The sequence below is a fragment of the Monodon monoceros genome, unplaced genomic scaffold, assembly GCF_005190385.1.
Source record: "Monodon monoceros isolate NGI ecotype Baffin Bay Population unplaced genomic scaffold, NGI_Narwhal_1 Super_Scaffold_6, whole genome shotgun sequence".
NCBI classification, from domain to species: Eukaryota; Metazoa; Chordata; class Mammalia; order Artiodactyla; family Monodontidae; genus Monodon; species Monodon monoceros.
The window spans coordinates 67,334,554-67,356,596 of NW_021703783.1; the positions used below are offsets into that span (position 1 = coordinate 67,334,554).

Sequence of the window (22,043 nt, forward strand, 5' to 3'; positions counted from 1 at the left end):
GCCAGTTTTCCCCAGGGCCTGCATGAAAACAATAGCAGAGCTGAGGTTCTAGATCTTGGATTACAAGATTACTCTGAGCCAGTTTATCACCACTCATATGGTAATCTGTGAGGAAATAACGTACTACAGAGCTTGTTATAATCAATCAGTTTATCTGATTTACTGAAAACCCCATTTTCAATTAAGGGGAAAAGAGTAAGATAGAGAACCTGTTTTGTTTGGACAACAAATAACTCAGAAATAATTAAAACTGGCCAGAAGAGTGGAATCCAAACTTGAATGAGAATCTTTGGACAATCAAGATGTGGCAAAAGGGCACCATGTAGAACAGAGCTGTTTATAGCAAAAGGTAGAAAATCTCAAAAAAGTTAGTGGAGGATACGGTTAAACTGAATTCCAGAGCTATTATTATTATTCCAATGAGTGTCTATCTTCTAAAGTTCTTTCCTATCTTAAGATTGCTCATGGAAATAGAAAACATGTCTAAAGAGTGGAACAGATGTATTTTTTTCTCACAGAATCTTTTAAATAATGAATGTAGGTGTCATGGGTTATGAAATAACCTCTCTAAAAGTTTTGAGCAAGGAAGAGATAACAATTTTGAATGGTTTAGGAAGAGCCCAGAAGCAGAGATCCCATTTCAGCTCTAGGATTCTATTACTGGCAGTACTCTTCTGATCCTCCAAAAAAAATTTAGAATGGCCGTCTAAGCTTTTGTAGGATTTACATAATCATGTCTAATTAGTCATCCAGCTAATAGGTGGCTCCAAGCTTTTAATTAATTAAACAGTATTTGAATGGCTGGCTGGTTGGGGGTTGGCCAGATACCTGTGTCCTAAATAAAAGGCCAAATTTCTTCACTTGGTAGCCATGGCTATTATTAATTCTAAATGAGATAAAGTGACAAATCCATATAAGGAAGGCTGCTACTAGTAATTGCTCAACTTCATGGGACTTCCCTGGTGGCACAGTGGTTAAGAATCTGCCTACCAATGCAGGGAACATGAGTTCGATCCCTGGTCCGGGAAGATCCCACATGCCACAGAGCAGCTAAGCCCATGTGCCACAACTACTGAGCCCCCGTGCTGCAACTACTGAGCCTCTGTGCCTAGAGCTCATGCTCTGCAACAAGAGAAGCCACTGCAATGAGAAGCCCACACACCACAACAAAGCAAGCCCATGCTCAGTAATGAGGATCCAAAGCAGCCAAAAATTTAAAAAAAAAAATCGCTCAACTTCAAAGAAAGTGTGAAACAAAGATACTTTAATAAAATGTGTGCATATGAATATATAAACACCCTCAAATATACATTCACCTGCTATATAAAATAATAGAGTTATAATGTGTTTTGGTGCTTTATGCAAAGCATTTTCATGTCTGATATCTGATTCCACTATGGTCAGCAGAAGAGAAAATATTATTTTAGTTTTATTAATAAGAAAACTGAGGTATAGAGCCAAGTGATGATTTAACTATTACTCAAAACAAAGAACAAACTGGAATCAAAGATGACTTTAGGGCTTCCCTGGTGGCGCAGTGGTTGAGAGTCCGCCTGCCGATGCAGGGGACACAGGTTCGTGCCCCAGTCCGGGAATATCCCACATGCCGCGGAGCGGCTGGGCCCGTGAGCCATGGCCGCTGAGCCTGCGCGTCCGGAGCCTGTGCTCCGCAACGGGAGAGGCCACAACAGTGAGAGGCCCGCGTACCGCAAAAAAAAAAACGATGACTTTAGTGTAGGTAAGAATCATAGATACCCTCTATTTCAATTCTCTCATTATGTAAATAAAGAAGACAAGACTCAGATATAAATGCACTTGCTCAAAAACATATGTTAGCATGAAGTAGAACCAAGAACAGACCTTGTTGGCTATATTAATAACTCAGATATACCTTTTCAATTAACATTAAAATAGAACAAAATAAAAAATATAGAGCCTAACATGGACCTTAGAATTCACCCATGCAAGGACTCATTTTACTGCCAAGGACTCTAAGTGCAAAAGAGAATAAATTAATTTCCATACTTCATGCAATATTAGGCTTGAAACTCTGTTCTCCCAGTTCAGTATTCTTTTTTTTTGTTTGTTTGTTTTTTGTTTTTGTTTTTGTTTTGTGGTACACGGGCCTCTCCCTGTTGTGGCCTCTCCCGTTGCGGAGCACAGGCTCCGGACGCGCAGGCTCAGCGGCCATGGCTCACGGGCCCAGCCGCTCCGCGGCATGTGGGATCTTCCCAGACCGGGGCATGAACCCGTGTCCCCTGCATCGGCAGGCGGACTCTCAACCACTGCGCCACCAGGGAAGCCCCCAGTTCAGTATTCTTTTAAAATTATATAACTGTATGTGCTTAATCTATTAGCAAGCATTTAAATGACTTGGGTTCAAATCTCACAGGCCTAAACTACATCTATTTCACAGTTTATAAAGAAAGAAAATAGTTTTAATCCAGTGACAAGAATTTTCATGTGCTCTTGAAGCACTAGCAGAGTTTTTCTTGAAAAAATAGTGTCTTATAGAGATATATGTTATGCTTATTACTAGAAATTTACTCTTCAAATTTTAATGTGTCAAAGACAATAATTTTGAAATTTGGAACTCTCTTTTAGTAAATATGAAATGGAATGGATGAGAAAAGGTGATACCATATGTTTCCAGTCAGGATATTAAACACCACTTTAGATCGTTCAAGCCAAGCAAGATTTGATGCAGCGAATTGTTTACAAGGGTGTTAAAAAGAATGGAGAAACATAAGCAGAATACCAAGAAGCTGCTACCGTGCTTGTGCTGAAACCCATGAGCCAGCAACGGCTTCTCAGCTGTTGGAGAAACTTCTTCAGCCTTCCACTACTGTTACAACTATTCCAGGTGAAAACTCCAACAGTGCTGGGTCAGCATTTGCAAATTTCTCAGCTCCTCCCACTTTCCAAACTTCTGCCCGTATTTCTCAATGTGAGAACTTAAGAGAAAGTTGGCACTGAAGCCACTAGCTTGGCAAAGCATCTCAGAAATATAGTTTGTATGCGTCTAACCCTGTCAGCACAGGGGGAAATAGAGAATGATATGGAGTCAAGAACAATTAAATCATACACAGTTTGACATTTGGTAAATAGTTTTTCAGTGTAGAGCTACCTGGAAGATTATAGAGATAAAAGACATGCTTTCTGTGTATGAACTAAATGGGGGAGAAAAATAATTCAGGAACGTGGTATGTATGTCTAAAAGAGAGAGGCTGAGTAAAGTGTCAGACTGTTGGTATGTCCCATCTTATGACTGATGTAAACAGAAAACTGTAACAGTGGGTGCTCAAGACTTGGTTCATACTGGTAATAAAAGCTCCCAGCCAATATTCCCTTCCTTTCGGGAAGGCTCAAAAGCTCTAAGGGAGAGAACTCTTGTCATGTAATGTAATTTCCTAACTAACCTAAACGGATAGAACCCATACCTAATGTGATTATCATGAAAATTAATGTAGTAACAGAGATAACGTTCCAAGTCCATTACACATGGTCAGTAAAAGTCAGCTCCATCACCCTGCAGGCCCTACCACTTGGGGTGTGTATGATTCAGGCTAAAATTATCCTCTTGGCTGGATTGTTCTAGACAGAATTGGAATCACCTCTTCTTTTCTCACTTCCTCAACTATTCACACATGAAATTGCTAGAATTATTACTTGTGAAAAATTTAAGTTGGTTGTCAGTCTTCAGGTCTGACTGGGTTATAGATATTATCAGTAAATATTAAAAAAGAGTTTACATTTGTATGCTGAATACAGGAAATAATTAGAATATCCTTCAATTCAGAGCATTTAAAAAATGTTACAAAGAGCAATCATTTATTGGTTTAAGACTCTGGAGTTTGCCTCAAATATTACTAATACCCAAAATAAAAGCCTGAAATCTGGTTTCTCCTTTGAAATGCATTATGTGAGCGATTCAAATTAATCTGTGGTAATTTTCAGAGAATATTATGGAATGACAAATCTTGATTTTTAACAAAGGTTTAAAATATTTAAATTATTAATGTTAAAAAAGATACAAACATACTAATACATTTGCTGATCAGTATTTCTTACCATTTATGTTTGGCTCATCTTTAACAAGCACGTTGAATTGAGGCTAATTAGTTCTTTGATACAGTAAATGTTTATTGGGCACCTAGAGTATGCAAGACACTGAATTAAAAGTCTACTATTCAGAGATGAGAAGGCACAGTTCTGGTTTTCAAAGAGCTTGAGTTGAATGGGAAAAGCAATTGTAATATAAAGCATCGTTCCTTGAATAGAGCTATGCATAAAGCACAGTGGTGATATGGGAGAGAAGCAATTAAATCTATTAAGGCAAGCTGAGGAAAATCATAATAACTCTGAGAACTAGGTGTTATTATTGCCATTTTATGAATGTTAGCAACAATAATGGCTTAGACTTATAATCACTTACATAATCTTTGGAAAAATTTTCCTTAATAGATAGTTTATTAAGTAGATTTGGGAATGTTTCCTTTTTAAACTTAGTAAAGACTTTGTGAATGTAATTTTAATTTACCCCTATCAACCATCTTTCTTTATGATGTGGAGAACATATTAGCCTGATATGTATCAAAGCATCAGTACCAATTGTTATGGACTGAATGGTGTCTTCCCCAAATTAATAAATTGAAGCTCTAACCCCAATGTGACTGTATTCAAACAGAGCATTTAGGGAATCATCTAAATGAGGTTAAATGAGGTAATAAGAGTAGGGCCCTAATCCCATAGGGCTGGTGTCCTTATAAGAAGAGAAAGAGACACCAGCGCTCTCTCACTCTGCAGGCACGGAGAGGAAAGGTCACGAGGACACAGAGAGAAGGTAGCTGTTTACAAATCAGGATGAGTGTCCTCACCAGAAACAGAATTTACCAACACTTTGATTTTGAACTTCTAGCTTCCAGAACTCTGAGAAAATGAATTTCTGTTGCTTAAGTGGCCCAGTCTATGGTATTTTGTTATGACAGCCCAAGTAGACTCAGACACCAATAATATGAAGCAGATGAACTTGGACTAATTTTCCTTGGGGAAGAACAAACCAGTACATTTTTTCCCTTGGAAAAAAGCCACCTCCTTTAATACCCACTGTGTTCTGGTAGTAGAGGTGGGTGAGTTTGCACCTGGATCTGGCAACCTCCTGGGAAGCTCAGGGATCTCAGTGCACATCTTCCCCTTGAGATTTAATGTTATAGAATTTCTCAGTGAATAAAAGTGCCATCTTGGACTGAAAGGCTACCCGGGTTGCCAAAGGTGATTCGAGTCCAACTGGGAGGAAGTTTGCAGGTTGCATGTTTCTCACTAGAGTTCTACAGAAAAACCTGTAGTCTGTGAGGGAGGACTTATCTGCACTTGCTTGTTAGGGCAGTGGGCACAGATCCGATTTTGTGGTTCCAGTTTTTGAGATTGAAACCTTGTGAGAGCAATAGAACAAGGGCAGCTAAAAAACTAGAACTGCAAGTAAGCTGTTCACATTTGCAAAATTTCCTTCCCAGTATTCTCTGTAAGCAGGACTGCTTTGTTTTTACAAAGAAGGAAGGAAGTAAAGGAAAGAGGGAGAGGTGGTATTAGATTTCCTGATAAATATACGCATTTATTCAAGTGATTGATGGGAGAAATATATTTAAAAATGTGACTCTATTGCTACTCCAATCTAGTGGCTTAGAGCTTGTAGATTTTTCACATGTAACAGAGCCTTAAAACTACAATTCAAAAAAAAAATTGTCGTTCTTATAAACAGGCAATTCACAGAAAGATTAAAGGAGCTCAGCGTTGAAGGGTTAAAAATATGTCCACAGATTCTTTGATGCTCCTCCTTTCAATAGGTGAAAGCTTAATCCCACCTCCCCCTTGTGTGTAGACAGGTCTGGTGACACTCTTCTAACGAACAGCAGTAGGTTCAACTTAGTGACTTCCTTCTAACAAATAATGGCAGAAGTGATGGTGTGTCATTTGCAACATTAGGTTATAAAAAGGCTGTATCTTCTGTCTTGCTCTGGGGTAAGTCATGTTGTGAGCAGCCCTCTAGAGAGGCCCACATGATGATAAATTGAAGGCTTCAGCCAGTGGCCACATGGGTGAGCTCAGAAGCAGATGACACCCACCCCTTTCAGAGATTACAGCCCTGGCCAATAGCTTGACTGAAATCTTATGGGAGATCTTGAGACACAACCACCCAGCAAAGCTGCTTTCAGATTCTTGACTCTTAAAGCTGTCCGAGTTAATAAAGGTTTTTAGCTGCTAAGTTTTGGGGTAAATTCTTAAACAGAGTACTTGTCTACTGACACAGTTCCAACATATGGGGGAGGGGGAGTTGCCCGCACACCACCAAGCAATGCTCCAGGCAGATACCAGCTGGGTGTCCTAACATTTTAACTCAATTCTGACACATCTACCCAGAGATAGCATTGGATTCCACAGGTTAAGGGTTTAGTCCTACGAGACTCCACTGACCCCTCACTTCAGGCTCCAGATACAAACCCAGGGTGTCACCTATCCTTTTGATGAACAGCCTGTAAATCGGAGGTTCCCACAGCCCCCTTCTTGGGTTTGATTAATTTTTCAGAGTGCTCAGAGAAACAACTTTACTTACTAAATGACTGGTTTATTATAAAAGGATATAACTCAGGATCAGCCAGGTAGAAGAGAGTATAGGGAAAAGTATGGGGAAAGGGCGCAGTTTCCATGCCCTCTCAGAGTGCTCAACTCTCCCCACATTGCCAAGTGTCCACCAATGCAGATGCTCTCTGAACCTCATCCTTTAAAGATTTTCTGGAGGCTTTCTTACATAGGCATGAATGATTCATGGCGACTGAACTCAGTCTCCAGCCCCTCTCCCCTCCCTGGAGGTGGTGGAGGCCAGGAGACTGAAACGTCCAACCCTTAAAACAAATGGTTGGTTATCCTGGCAGCCAGCACTCCATCCTTCAGTGGGGTCCAAAATTCACCTCGTTTATGTTAAAAAAGACAGACATCTTTACCATTCTCACTTAGTAAATTCAAGGGTTTTAGGACTTCTGAGCCAGAAATGGGGACAAAGGCCAAATATATATTTCTTATTATAAATCACACTATTACACAGAGTTAAACAATTATTATAATCAGACTTACTAGATACCAGAGAAATGCTGAATAAAACAACAAAGTCAAGTACCTTCTTAAACATTAGACTGGCCAAATTTTAAAAATAATAATTCCCAGTATTTTCCAGGGCATACACTTTTTGTGGGTATTTAATCAAAATGCTCTGTTTGGGGAATAATTTTCCAATGTACTATCTATGAAAATTTAAAGCACACGTATCTTTGATTCAGTGGTTCTGCTTCTAAAAATCTAACCTAAAGGAGTAGTTGTAAATGTCCAAAAGGGTGCATTTTCATATCATGTGTGTAATAGTGAAAAACAAATTGTGTAACAATCACTTATGTTATGTTAGCACTTTCCTTAATCCTTTTAAGAGTCTGTGAGATAAGCTCATTTTTTAATCATTATTTTACCGATAAGGGAAACTGGATTGTGCAGAAGTGAAATAAATTCCTTGAGGTCACAGAGCTACTAAGCAACAGAGGAGAGATTCAAAGCTATGCTCTTATCAATTACAGTAGACTGCCTCTCATAAAAAGAAATATTTTGTTTACATTTTAATAAGAGATATTTAAATAAATTAGGAGTTTGGGATTAACATATACACACTACTATATATAAGATAGATAATCAACAAGGACTTACTGTATAGCACAGAAAACTCTACTTAATATTCTGTAATAGGGCTTCCCTGGTGGTGCAGTGGTTAAGAATCCACCTGCCAATGCAGGGGACAAGGGTTTGAGCCCTAGTCTGGGAAGATCCCCCATGCCGCGAGCAACTAAGCCTGTGTGCCACAACTACTGAGCCTGTGCTCTAGAACCCACGAGCCATAACTACTGAGCCCACGTGCCACAACTACTGAAGCCCACACAGCTAGAGCCCGTGCTCCGCAACAAGAGAAGCCACCGCAGTGAGCAGCCCGTGCACTACAACAAAGAGTAGACCCGACTCCCCGCAACTAGAGGAAGCCTGTGCGCAGCAACAAAGACCCAACGCAGCCAAAATTAAATAAAAATAAAATAAATTTATATTAAAAAAATTATGTAATAACCTCTGTGGGAAAAAGAATGGATATATGTATAACTGAATCGCTTTGCTATACACCTGAAACTAACACATTGTAAATCAACTATACTCCAGTATAAAACAAAAATTAAATTTTAAAAAAGAAGAAATATAAATAATCACTCCATTTATAGACAACCCTATTAAAAGTAATGTTAGAGCTATATACAGTTTGATGAAATGATATCAGAAATTATTTTCCTTCAAGTTAAGCTACATATTAGAGATTGCTAAGGAAAATGCCTGAAGTTGTTAACAGGTGATGCTAATGAATACGGTGGCCTGGACTGCTCTAGCAGATTGGAACTATGTGAAACGTGGGTCCATTAATTCTAAATTTTATGATTTTTTTCAAGAGAATCCATGAAAATTTGATTTTTTTAAATGTGAAATCTTGCCATATTAAACACATAATAAATTAAATTTTTTAAGATGCTAAAGCCAAATATAATATTTCTGAATGCAGACACCACCCACAGTGTTCCAGATTGAGATCACCCTATAAATGAACAATAATGGATTGAGGAGATCCATAATAATGAATTAAGGAGACTAAAACTACCTGAAAAACTTTACTGAAACTTGATTGAATTCATTATCATATCTAAAAAAATAATATCTTAGTCAAAGAGACAGTAGCCAGCCACTGAAACACAGAAAAGTAGAGAGAAAGAAATGTGTCCTCAATACAGGTACTGCCCATCCCAAGAATCAATATATCAGATCTTGATATATTGGACTCTGTATTGCCCTGTAGCAGAGCAGTTGAGGACTTGGGATCTTGCGCCAGACTCCATGTGTTTGAATCCCAGCTCTACCACTTACTAGGTACTCAATCTTTCTGTGACACAGTATCTCTATTTGTAAAACAGGGATTATAACTGTATGTACCACACTGAAATGCTGTGAGAAAGTAATGGCTGAATAAATATTAGCTATTATTACTGTGGAGGTGAAGTATTAGATTACCAGAGACTGGTACCAGAAACCATTCTTATCATTTAATCTTTGTGCTGATTTCATTCTCACAAAGCAATTGCTGATTATAATAGACTTGTGTAAAATGAAAGAATGCCTTGGTCTGAGGGTGTAAGAGCAGACACTGGGGTAGTTAGAGACCTTAGTATAAATTAAGGGATTGCTATTCTGATTAAAGTACTTTACTCTCGGTGAGTTCAGTTATCATGAATTAAGTTGCCTAGGATTTGATTATATCTAGAACTAAGACATGATTATTTTTCTAGATCCTAAACCATGGTGAATTCACGAAGACAGACACCAACCAAAGAGAACTCTTGGCATCTAGGCAGTTGGAATGTTCTTTTTTTCACCGTGAGATTTTTCTTTCAGACTTTCTCTCTTAAAACTGTAATAAAAAAAATTATGTCTCTCTTACTCATTGTTTAATTCCCAATCTTTAGCACAGTGTTTGACAAAAAGTCAATGTTCAATAAATATAAATAATTGAATGAATGAATTTAAAATGAATCAACAATCGAAAAACAGATTTCTTTGTATCAGGTTGTTTGCTGCCATTTACCTTGTTTCAATTCAAGTGTTACTTAGAGAATTACTTCTGGTTCATTGATGGTCCCTTTTTAGTTGAGTTCCAAGTATTGAATATTGTGCTGTGTCTTTTACAATTGGAGCAGGAGTTGGAGAGTGGAAAATGAGAAGTGGAAGAAAGGAAAAGCAACTAGCTATTTGAGAGAACATCTTTCATTCATTTGAGGGTAAAGGATTGCAGGAATGATGTATATACACAGCCAGTTCTGGACACAGCAGAGTAATGAATATCAGGTTTATCTTCCTGACATAAAAATCAACAATATACGATAAAATATATGAAACAACTCTTTTCAGGCTTTGGAAAAAACAGCATATAACTATAATTCCTGAAAGAAGGATAGCTCCTGAGCTGAGTCCCGCATTTACTCTGGTTTTCTGCCTGGGAACGTCTCAAACTGCTGCACAGGGATGAAGAGCCTCCAAAGAAGGCAGCAAACCTGCCGGCCAAAGAAAACAGCGATTCTATTTTGTTGCTGCTGAGGCTGCTGTATTCCATGGCACAGGGTAGCAGAGATGAGGGAGTTGCACAGAGGAGCCTCAGAAATCTGCATAGTGGCCCCTCCAGATATCTGACTAAACAAACACATGGCAATGCTGTACAAGGCTTGACTCCACATACCAGGCAGAGAATAATTGTTGGGAGAATGAGAGCAGAACAGAGATTCTGGAAGTAGCCAGATGCTGGAAGAAATCGGATTTCCAAACTGCTAGAGTGAAGAATCTTCAGAAAGTCCACCCCTTGAGAATAAGAACTGTGCCTGAGAGCAGTGGTCCCTCCAATCTGGTCCTCAGAACAGCAGCCTTAGCATCACCTGGGAACTCGTTGGAAATGCTGATTCTCTGACACCAACCTGATCTACAAAATCAGGAACTCATCAGGTGGGATCCAGCACTCTGTGAATCAAAGAAAAATCCACAAGGAAATTAGAAAATGTTTTTAAATGAATGGTAATGAAAATACAACTTAATCAGAATTAGTGAAAAACAGCTAAAACCACGATCTGATAAGATTTATGTATTTAAATATTTATATTTGAAAAAAAGAAGAGGTCTGAAATTAATGTCCTCAGCCTAACCATAAAAAGAAAGAAAAGGAAGAATAATTTAAACCAAAAGTAAGTAAAAGGAAACAATAATGGTAAGACTGAAAATCAATAAAATAAAGAACAAATGATGGAAAAAATTAAGGCCCAAAGTTGCTTTTTTGAAAAGTTGAATAAAAATGAAAAATATCTAACAAAATTGATCAAGAAAAAAGAAAAACACAAACAAGATCAACAATGAAAAAGAGAATGTTGCTGTAGAGCCTCCAAGCAGTAAAATGATAATAAAGAAATATTATTGATACTAATAAAGGTATATGAATAAGTCTGATAACTTAGATAATTTAGTAAAATTCATTGAAGGGCACTAATCACTAAAACAAGGAAAATTCAATCGGGTTGCATATACACATTTAAGAACAGTGAAATACTGAGGCAGCATCTCAAACTGGTATTGGGATCACGTTGTCAGAATTAGTACACAACTTCCTATAATGATCATGATGAAAGACAATTATTGGGGAGTGTTGGTCTTAGCATTTATGTTCATTTAAACTGTTGGTTATCCATGCCTTAAATAGTCTGTGATACCCCCTCAGAATCTTGCAGACCCACATCAAAATACTTACAAATAAGCATATGTCATCTTCCATGATTAGTTTAGATAAAATTAGACTGGTGGAAAAAAAATAGAACATATAAATAGAAGTAGATTTGTTTAAAAACAAAAGAATTTCAAAATTTAAATTTCTCACCAGGCCAAAGTGTTTTCTCTGATAGATTCTAACCAAAGTTAAAACAATAGTATCAATCTTATACAAATTTTTCAGAAGATATAAGAGGGAAGATCACCCCCCACTTCATCTTATGAGACCAGAATAATCCCGATACCAAAATCATTCAAGTATACTCCAAGAAAAGAAACCTACAAAACACTATCTCTCACGAAAAGATATGCAAAAATCCTTAACAAAGCACTAGCAAAACACATACAACAATATGTAAAAAGGATAATATGACAAGACATAGCAAGGTTCATCCCAGTAACAAAATGTTGGTTTATTATTTTTAAAAATGAGTACAAATACTCATCACATTAATAGAAAGAAAGAGCAAAATTCATATGATATCTTAATAGATGTGGGAAAGTACTTGACAAAATTGAGCACCCATTCATGATAAAAACTTACAGCAAACTAGGAACAGCAGACACTCATCAAAAAGTACATAATGTTTGATTACCTTTATATGAAGATCAAAAATAGGCAAAACTAAGTGTTTACCTGTGATGTCAGAGAAATTTACTGGGAATGTGTATGAGAAAATTTTCTGGTATGAAGGAAACGATCTTCATCTTTATTGGGTTTTGAATAACACAAGTTCAAACTTTTGTCAAAACTCATCAACCTTTACATTTAGGATCCATTCCTTTCACTGTATGTAAACTATACCTCAATTAAAAACAAGCCACAGGGCTTCCCTGGTGGTGCAGTGGTTGAGAGTCCACCTGCCGATGCAGGGGACACGGCCTCGTGTCCCGGTCCGGGAAGATCCCACATGCCGCGGAGTGGCTGGGCCCGTGAGCCATGGCCGCTGAGCCTGCGCGTCCGGAGCCTGTGCTCCGCAACGGGAGAGGCCACAACAGTGAGAGGCCCGCGTACCGCAAAAAAAAAACAAGCCACAGGAGGACAAAAGTTATATATTGGACTACCATTAAAACAAAAGAGGGAAAGAACTGGAATGATTTTTAAAAGATTAAAATATGTGAATACAAAGTAGAAAGTCAGGAGAAATAATAAATGAAGGGCTTCCCTAGTGGCGCAGTGGTTAAGAATCTGCCTGCCGATGCAGGGGACATGGGTTCGAGCCCTGGTCTGGGAAGATCCCACATGCCGCGAAGCAACTAAGTCCGTGGGCCACAACTACTGAGCCCACATGCCACAACTACTGAAGTCCACACTCCTAGAGCCGTGCTCCGCAACAAGAGAAGCCACTGCGAGAAGCCTGCACACTGCAACGAAGAGTAGCCCCCACTTGCTTCAACCAGAGAAAAGCCCGCACACAGCAACAAAGACTCCACACAACCAAAAACAATAAATAAATAAAATAAAATAATAAAATAAATAAATTTATAAAAAAAGAATAAATGGAAAGAGTGTGTGTAACTTATAATCAGATGCACAAGTTAAGATTTATTGAGTATGTATTACATACACATTTTGTGATATATGCATACCGTCTTTTAGATAGTAATTATTATTTTTATTTTATAGATGATGATAGAGACCAGAGAATTAAAGTCTAAAGCCACAGGTAGAAAGTTATCAGAATAAGACTTATACCAGGGATTAGCAGAATGGTGGATCTTGAGGCTGAGTTCAGTACATAGACATTTCATTTTGTCTGCTTGGTATTGCAAAAGAGAAAATTGAAGTAAATATTTGCATTTAAAGATTGTGACATTTCCATAAAAATCTGAATTTCTGGAAAATACTGAAAATTGGAAGATTTGCCATGTTGGGCCTATGTTCCCACATGCAGAAAAATCATCTGAAGCTCAGTGTCAAGCAGGTGGTCCCCTTAAACAGGACTTAAACAGGACATGTTACCTGCTTGTGTCTGTAAGTGTTTGAGTATGGATACCTAATTGATGACCACGTTTATCTGAATTCAGGTCCAGAGAAGACATAGGAAAAAAGGTGATATTGCACAGTGAAGGGGGGACAAAAGATCATATGATTAAGGAGTCTATGATTTAGGAGCTAAGGGCTAAAAGATAGCAACAAAACCTGATAATGCCCAAAGCAAGATATTATATAAGAGAAAAAGACAAAAAGCAGAGACCTGTCCAAAAGGAAAGTCCATTTTATAGTGACTAATACCCATTGGATGTTTTCCAGCTTGTTGTGGGGATGCTATACTGTAATAGAGAGACTCACAGAAGATAAATTAATTTCTCAAAATTGCTTGACTGATACTGAAGAATAACCTTCCTCTGGGATAAGAAGTGAGGTTAGACTCTGAGCACTCAGAACCAATGTGATTAAGAGCAGGAAGGTGGAGGAAATTTGTAACCCCCTTAGAGTATTAGGTCTGTGTTCCCTCCTCTGTAAAATTAAAGCATAATATAAGACTGGTTTTTCCATAACAGACCTTTTCAGTTCTGACATACTTTGACTTCATGAATTAGGATGACATTGAAATATGGCCTAGTACCCCAAGAGTGCTTGTCTGGTATTTTTATTCTATACATACTAGTGCCTCCACCCAGAGTACAAAGTGGGAAGGGTTCTTCTTTTCAGATCACTCACTACAACTCTCCATGGGTTGCAACCTCAATTAACTTCTTGATTCCTCTTTCATACTTTCTAATTTACTACCCCAGTTAAAACAATTCAATGCATGCAGATCCATTTAGGTTCTACATAGCCCTTATAATAAGGAGTCTGAGATTTTTTTTTAAGTTTATTCATTTGTTTAACATGTATAGCACACCTAAACCTGGAAAGGGAGGAAAACAAGGATAAGTTGTTGAATTAGAATCAACTTGAAAATAGAGTCCAATCTGACTTTTTACTAAATGTACTTTTAGGTTAAAAATATTAGCCTGTCCTTTATTTGGCATAGTATTTTCTACAGCATGTTAACACAAGATTTGTTTTTGACTTGTGCTTGGATCCGGTATTAATATTACAAAGATTAGCCGTTGCTTTAGAAATGAAAGCTGTTCAGTCCTATCTAAGCTCTACTTAATAAGTCCCCTTATCCTTATTTAAACTCTCTATGGCTTTATTATTTTTTTAACCAACACAATGAGAATGATATCATTCTGCAAATCCTGCTTCATAGTATGCTATGTTACATGAAATCAAATTAATCTGGCACGTTGCCTGTCATAGAGTAGGGTTTCAATAAATTAATTTCAAGTTTAATCTTTAGATTGCTCTGAGGCCTGTGGTATTGGTTACGGTGGATGTTTCTAGACTCAGAATGCTATATTGTTGACTCTAGTCCTCTGCCTCTAACAACTTGCTCCTCCTTATTCTTTCTGTACACATTGGCTCACCACGTTGGAAACATCAACACAGTGCCTGTAGGACCACCATACTCCCACTCTTCCTTAATGATAACTTACAAAATGTCAATTGCAGTCAAAAATAACATTCAAGACTCTCTTGAAAGGAAGCATTCTCTTATACCATTTGGCTAAATATCTCTCCAGAAGAGATTTACTTCCTGTGTTTCATTGTTCACAGTTTGGAGAATGAAAATGTCTTTGTGAGAGGTGAAGGAGAAATAGCCACCCTAAAACTATCAGGGAAGGGTGCTTAGAATTTCCCTAGTTCATTAATTCATCCAGTTAACAATATTTACTGAGTCCTTACTATGGAGAAGCATTGTTTTGTGTTCTGAGAATATAAGAAATAAGACCAAAAAACAAAAACATTCCTGCTTTTATTCACAAAAGACAAAAATAAGTGGACAAATAAAGACTATAGAGATTGAATGAAGTAGCAGTGGGATAGGTTTTAAAATAGACAGTTATATCAGTCAACCATTGCCACAAAAATGCTGCATAACAAACTACCCTAAAACTCAGTTACTTAAGACAAATAACTTAATTCTCTTCATATATCTGTGAGTTAGCCAGGGTGATTCTGCCTTCAGCTCAGGAAGCTCTGCTTCACACTGCAGTTTTGCAAGTTGGCTAGTTCGACTGTGCTTCATGTTTCTTCTCATTTGGGGACCACCCAGGAAAAGTTCTTCTCCTGGCAATGGCAGAAGAGGAAGAGAGCGAGCCAGAAGCTGCAAACTCATGTCGAGTCTTTGTTTTCCTTATGTCTGCCAACATCCCATTAGCTAAAGCAAGCCTCATGGCCAAAATCATGATCAAGAGTGGGGAAGTATATTCTACCCACTCTGGGGAGAGGCAGGGGATGAGTATTTGCTGAACAATAATGTAATTACAGCATTCATTGACGATCTCTGGGGAGAAAGGTTGGCATGTTTAGGAAAAAGCCAGAAGACCAGTATGCTTGAAACAGACAGAAGGGGAGAGTGGTAGGATATGACAGCTGAGAGGGAGGCAGAGGCCCACTCCAGGTAATATAGGCCACAGTCAGGAATTTGTTCTAAGTACAATAGGAAACCTTTAGGGGTTTTACACAGAGAGGAGTAAGAATTGATTTACATTAAAAAACAAAGAACTTCTCTGTGTGGTGACTACATTGAAAGGGACCGAGTCTGTTGGTAAGTATACTATTCACGTTACTCTTGCTGCAGCTCAGGCGGGTGCTGATGGCTCAGACCTGCATGGTGATAGTAGGATGGTGGCTTGGACCTGGATGGTGATAATGGAGTAAGGAAAAGTACTTGGGCTTGGAATCTATTTTGGTGGCAGACCTGCACCCGAGGGAGTTTCCACCCTTGGAAGTGGTAGGGGAGAGGGAAGAAAGTTGTAAATGCCAGCTATTTGATCTGTGCAACCCAGTGAATGATGGTGCTAGTAACTGAAATGGGGAACACTAGGGGAAGAGGATATTTTTAGAAAAGTGTTGGAAGGAATCAAAGGTTTTATTATGGGTGCTTGGGGCCGCACCATGACCACCAGAGGAAACCCTGTCGCTCTGGAAACAGGAGCAAGCCCCGCTGAAGGCCCTTGTTGTGGACCTGGACATGGAGTGGTGGCAGCGGGACCCGCCTTCTCGGGCCGGCAGAGGGTCAGGGGCGTGGACACGTCCTTTGTGAAGGGCGACAATGTCAACACCTGTGCGTCCCTGATGGTGCTCAGCTACCCTGAGCTTGAGGTCCTTCAGTAAGCCCCCTTCATCCTGCAGAACCAGGAGTCGCTCCCAGCACCCTCTTATTTGTCTTTACCATGCTGGGATGGAACTGACCAGAATATAAGCTCCACGATGGGTGATAGGGACCATGCTGTCTTGCCCACTGGTTGTAGCCTCGGCACCTAGTACAATGCGGGGTTCACAGAAGACCCCTGAATAGATACACAAATGAATGAGCTGTGTACCCACGATTCCTTTAGAGTCAACGACTCAGGGAGCATTGGCTAAAGAAGAGCTTGAGAAGGAACCTCTGCAGCTTTGGCATTTCCCCCTCCCTGCGCCTCTGCCGGCTCCCAAAGCTGCCATTCTCCTGCTTTAGTGTCTTTGCACTTTGCTCGGAAGACCCTTTAGTCCAAATTCAGCAGAAATGCATTGATACCCAACTTACAGTTTGGTGAGGAATAAATGAGATCATGCGGAAAGCAATTTAGCATAACAGGGCTGGGGTAAGCCCTCAATTAAGCCACTGTTAATTCTGAGGGTGACTTCTTGTTTTTTAAGACACAATTCACTTGTTTCCATCACTCTGTACCTTTCTCTAGCAGCAGAATTAACCACCCCTTCATCTCTGTCCTAGGCCTCTTTCTTAGGTGTGTGCTATTCCAGTACCTCTCACACTGTATTAAAGTTACTGGTTTAGGAGATACTTGCAAATCTTATGACCTATCTATGATCGGAGCAATCTCCCTATTGCAATAGTCCTCCTACCTTCCTTGCAATAATTAGTTTGAATAAAGTCTGTCCTTACCTCAAAAAAAAAAAAGTTTTATTTTGGACAGTAAGGTTACCTAATGATCCTCCAAGTAGAGCTGCTGCGTATGTGATTGAATATGCAATCTGAGTAGTCAGAGATGAAAATTGAGGGGTTACTAGGGAATAGATAGGATCCACAGCCATAAGATTTAACAAGATCAGCAGGGAAAGAATCTAAACTGAAAAAATAATAAGACCAAGGACCAAGACTAACAATATAAACCGTTATGTTCCAAGTTCAGCATCTAATATCTTCTTCAGATAAGGAAAAAATACAGTATTTCAGTGAATCTGCTTCTGGTAAATGGTAGCTCAAGTACATTTGTGCTATTTTGTGTATTACAGGTGATACAGAAATTTTCTTAGATTTTGTAACAACAACAACAAAAAAAGAGCAGAAGCTTTTCTTTAAAAAAAAACCTCATTTTTTACTCTAAATAATTACACTCTAATTTGTAAAACTAAGAAAAATAAAAGTTGAAAATTGTTAAGAACTTTTCCTGTAATGCTTTCATTTTCTTCTTACTCAAAAAGGAGGCTTATAAGGACAATTACTTGAGCAATACACATAGCGGGGAGTGATTTCATGGACATATTGATATTTTTCTTTGACATGAGAAACAAGATTATAAGTGAGATCAGCAGTACCTACAATATGGAATATCCTTAGTTAAATATGGCAGTCCGTTAACATGTGAATCCCAGGCAAAGCTTGTGTTATAAATGGAGTTTAAGTTGCAAAATATGCTTTGACTACAGAAATCCATCATCAATTTTTCCTAATTAATTACCTATACAGATGCGAGAGCAGAGACAGGAAGAGCCAAAGGGAAATGAGCTGGGAATTTATAGAGATTATGGGCAAAGCATGATTACACATAGATTGGAAAATTGGACATTTGGTTTACATTTACCTAACTCTCCAAGGACAGGATTATATGCATTTTGTGTGTAAGATAGTATATGTGGGTGTGGGTCTGTGCATGCATATAACTGTCTGTATGTCTAGAAAATGGACCTTAATTGAACAGAAAAATCAATTGAGTTTACAAAGAGATTGGCATCATTGTTTGTTCAGATGAATCACAGTCACAGTTCCAAACCAGAGACTCATTTAGAGGAATGGAGTAAATGTGCAATTTATCCTAAGCACTCAACTGGTGAACGCACATGATCCCAGGGTGCTTTCTTAAATATGTTTAATGTTGACTTCCCCAGTCAGGGAGGAAAAGAATGACTAGAGCAAACTCTCAGGAAACTGACTTAGTTAAAGTCTCATATCAAATATTAAGATTAGTGATAACAAAAGAGTTTTTAGTAATTGAAATTAAAGTAGAGATGTGGCTGAAAGGAATGTTACAAATGGAAACATGGAAAAACAAGTCAGAAATTTAAAATAATCAGCTTTTCAATTCAACCTAGTGAATATGTATTGAGCACTTACAGTCTGTAAGCCTTGGAAGAAGATATACAATGATGTGTGAGCATCCTTTCCTTCTACAAGTTTACAGATGTAGGGGAGGAAAAATAATTTTCCTTCTGCCCTTCTAGGTTCTTGGTTGAGACCACACCACCATCGCCACCATAGTAACTGATTAACAGTTAAAAACAGAGTTTAGGGTTTCCCTGGTGGTGCAGTGGTTAAGAATCTGCCTGCCAATGCAGGGGACATGGGTTCGAGCCCTTGTCCGGGAAGATCCCACATGCCGCGGAGCAACTAGGCCCATGAGCCACAACTACTGAGCCCACGTGCCACAGATACTGAAGCTCACGCATCTAGAGCCCATGCTCGCAACAAGAGAAGCCATCACAATGAGAAGCCTGTGCACCGCGACAAAGAGTAGCCCCCGCTCGCCGCCACTAGAGAAAGCCCATGTACAGCAACGAAGACCCAATGCAGCCAAAAATAAAAACAAACAAACAAACAAAAAACTGAAGTTTAATACCAGGTACGCTTCCTGTATCCATGGAGATACCCAGGAAAACTGAGTGGTTCCCCAAAATGGTCCAACCCACCACCTTAAACACCATCTTTAGCTAAAGACAAAAGAAAGATTTTGGGGAGGGGCTTGGGGAAGGCCTGTTAATGGGAAATTATCAGGCAAAGCACAGTAAACCAGGGTATGATTGTTACAGAGTCCGAGCCTTCTCCACTGAGGTGAGTTTTCAGAGATTCAGTCATCCTTCTCTTCCAGGTGTAGTGTACTGAGGGAGATACCCTTTCAAACAGAGATTCCCCTTATTAACGTAAAGCTCCCTTATAAAAGGGTAACTTCTACTCTGTTTTCAGAGCTGCTCTTGCCTTGGCTGGGTCTTAAAAATAACCAGCTCAAGTAATCAATATGCCAAAGAGGCATATTTTGGGGTGGCACATTTTGCTCCCATTCAGTTTACCACAAACGGCTAGCAGAAACTGGGAAGAGTAGAAGTAGATGAAACTTTTAGGATTCAAACTTGGAAGGGTTCACCTTGAATAGGCCTAAAATAGAATCTTTTAAAAATTGAAGATAAGTCAGAAAGTGAGAGACAGAGCGGTCAAAGGGAAGAAGGAGGGCAGATTCCAGATGGTAGAAACACCACAGGGTAAGTTTTGGGGATTACGGTATAAAAAGATTGGAGCGTCCAGGAAGCTGTATATAAATGGGATAATGAAGCCTCCAAAGGTACAGGAAGAAATCATCTGAAACTGAAGACACACTATTTATCAAATAGTTTTTGAACTTTCCCATCTCCAAATTAAATATGTCTACAGACCACTCTTTCTAATTGCCAATCTTTCAGGCATCTCTGTTGATTTTTTTAAGTAATTAGCTAGCAAAAGTCTGATTTAAGTCACAGTAGAAGCTCAGAAATCTACCTACAGTAGAAATGTAACCTACAGGTACCCAGATAAACCTATTTAGATAGATAAAAAGATAAAACCTATTCAGAGTTAGCTGCTTCATGGTGACCTCAAGCTAGAAGGCCAACACGTGAAGATTGTCCAAGGGTAATGTTCAAACTCTTCATTAGTATTTCAAGAGCTAGATAAAAATTAGAAGGATTTTAGGCATAAAGCCTTTAGAATAAAGATATTTCACCCATCTCCATAGAAAGGTGCCTGAAATCCTGAATAAAAGGCATCATTGAAGTACTTCCTGAAATACGTTTAAAGGCAAATATCCACACATAACTTACTGTCTCTTAAAACAAATTGTTTAATTGGCTTTTCTATAGCTTGAAGGCATTGGAGCTGAAAAGCAAAGGTGTAACAGATGTTTTTAAAAATACCATTTAGAGGTCAAATAAAGTTTATCTATATCATAATTTTACCATAAAAGTTACACATCTTCTTTTTCTCCCAAAAGAAAAAGTAGTGTATAGCATCTATCTGATCTTCAATCATTTGACATTTGCTAACACATTTCCCCCAATTCTTTCAGGCTTATCATTTCTACATTGACAGCTAATGAAGTGATATATTTAAAACAACATGAATTCCCACTGTTAATTCTCCCCCTTTCTTTCTTATTAATTAAGAATGAATTTTGTCAACATTTCCCTGAGCTTCATGTATGAAAGAAGTCAGTTGAGAAAAATAGGACTCACACTTTCTTTTTACCATTAGGCTGCTATCACACATTTTAAAAGATTTTTCTTTGTATTTGCATGTCAAAAGCTCATAAAACAACTAATTTAAATATCATGCAAAGAATATATAATTTCTTGACTTCTTCATTAAAGTGGCTTTGAAAGGGTTCTGTCACAAAGATGCTCTGATCATGAGAAGAAAGTAAGCATAATGCTCAGAATTCTGATGTGATCAGTCAAGTGAAAATAAAAAAACCTTTTAAACATCTATTGCGCCCCCTAGTGGCAGAAAGGCAAAAATTGAGTACATATTTCAAATTTCTTTGCCGATTAATTACCCTTTACATATAAAACTTTTCTCAAGTGAGTCGTGTTCAATGCTGTGTGGTATGTAAGTCTGTAAAACAAACTAAAAGAGGTAAAAGAAATCAGCCATTGTTAAATTCCTAAACATTAAGTTACATGAATGACTCCTTGCTATTTTAAATTATTATTACATGTTTGGAATTAGTCCCTCTTCTTAGGTGTAGGGTAAAATGAAGAAGTCAATTCCATAGACATATACCATATGATATAAATCAACTCTCTGTAGAAATCAATCCAGACTTCTTTTCTCGATTGTTACTATCTGGTTGATATGTTTAAGAAGTGAACAAGTCTCAGACACATTTACCTTTAAATATTCACATTTTTAACAGCACCATCTTTTCCAGTCATGCCATGTATCCTGAAATACTTAATGCAAGAAGAAAACTTCACTCCAAAAGACATTTTGAGCAATTTTCTTCTGAGAACCCGGGAGAGGGAATGAGTGTCATTGTAACTCATGAAATATGTGAAGATGTGGTCTTAAGAATGCAACTGGTGGATGGTGGTTATTTAAGATTGTCTCCGTTCCAGAAGTACAGTCTCATCTTTATCACTATCACAGGGGAAGAAATCTGATACAATGGCGAAAACCAGTGAAAAGGGGATTATAGACTGAATAGGATGGGGCCGCAAGAATGGATCTAAAGGAGCAGAGCGATGCAGACAGAAAACGAGGAAAGTATCGGAAAACAGCAATCAGTGATACAATAATACATATTTCTGCCTG

The 22,043-nt window shown here is 38.4% G+C and overlaps 1 protein-coding gene across 1 annotated transcript in view; it reads right to left on the reverse strand.

Annotated features, from left to right (window-relative positions):
- RASSF9 (Ras association domain family member 9) overlaps window positions 1-22,043 on the reverse strand; it is an 89,985-nt gene that overhangs the window by 33,011 nt on the left and 34,931 nt on the right. Inside the window, exon 2 of the mRNA XM_029204092.1 lies at window positions 10,358-10,632. The gene's annotated coding sequence lies outside the window, so the exon portion shown is untranslated. The remainder of the gene's footprint in view (window positions 1-10,357; window positions 10,633-22,043) is intronic.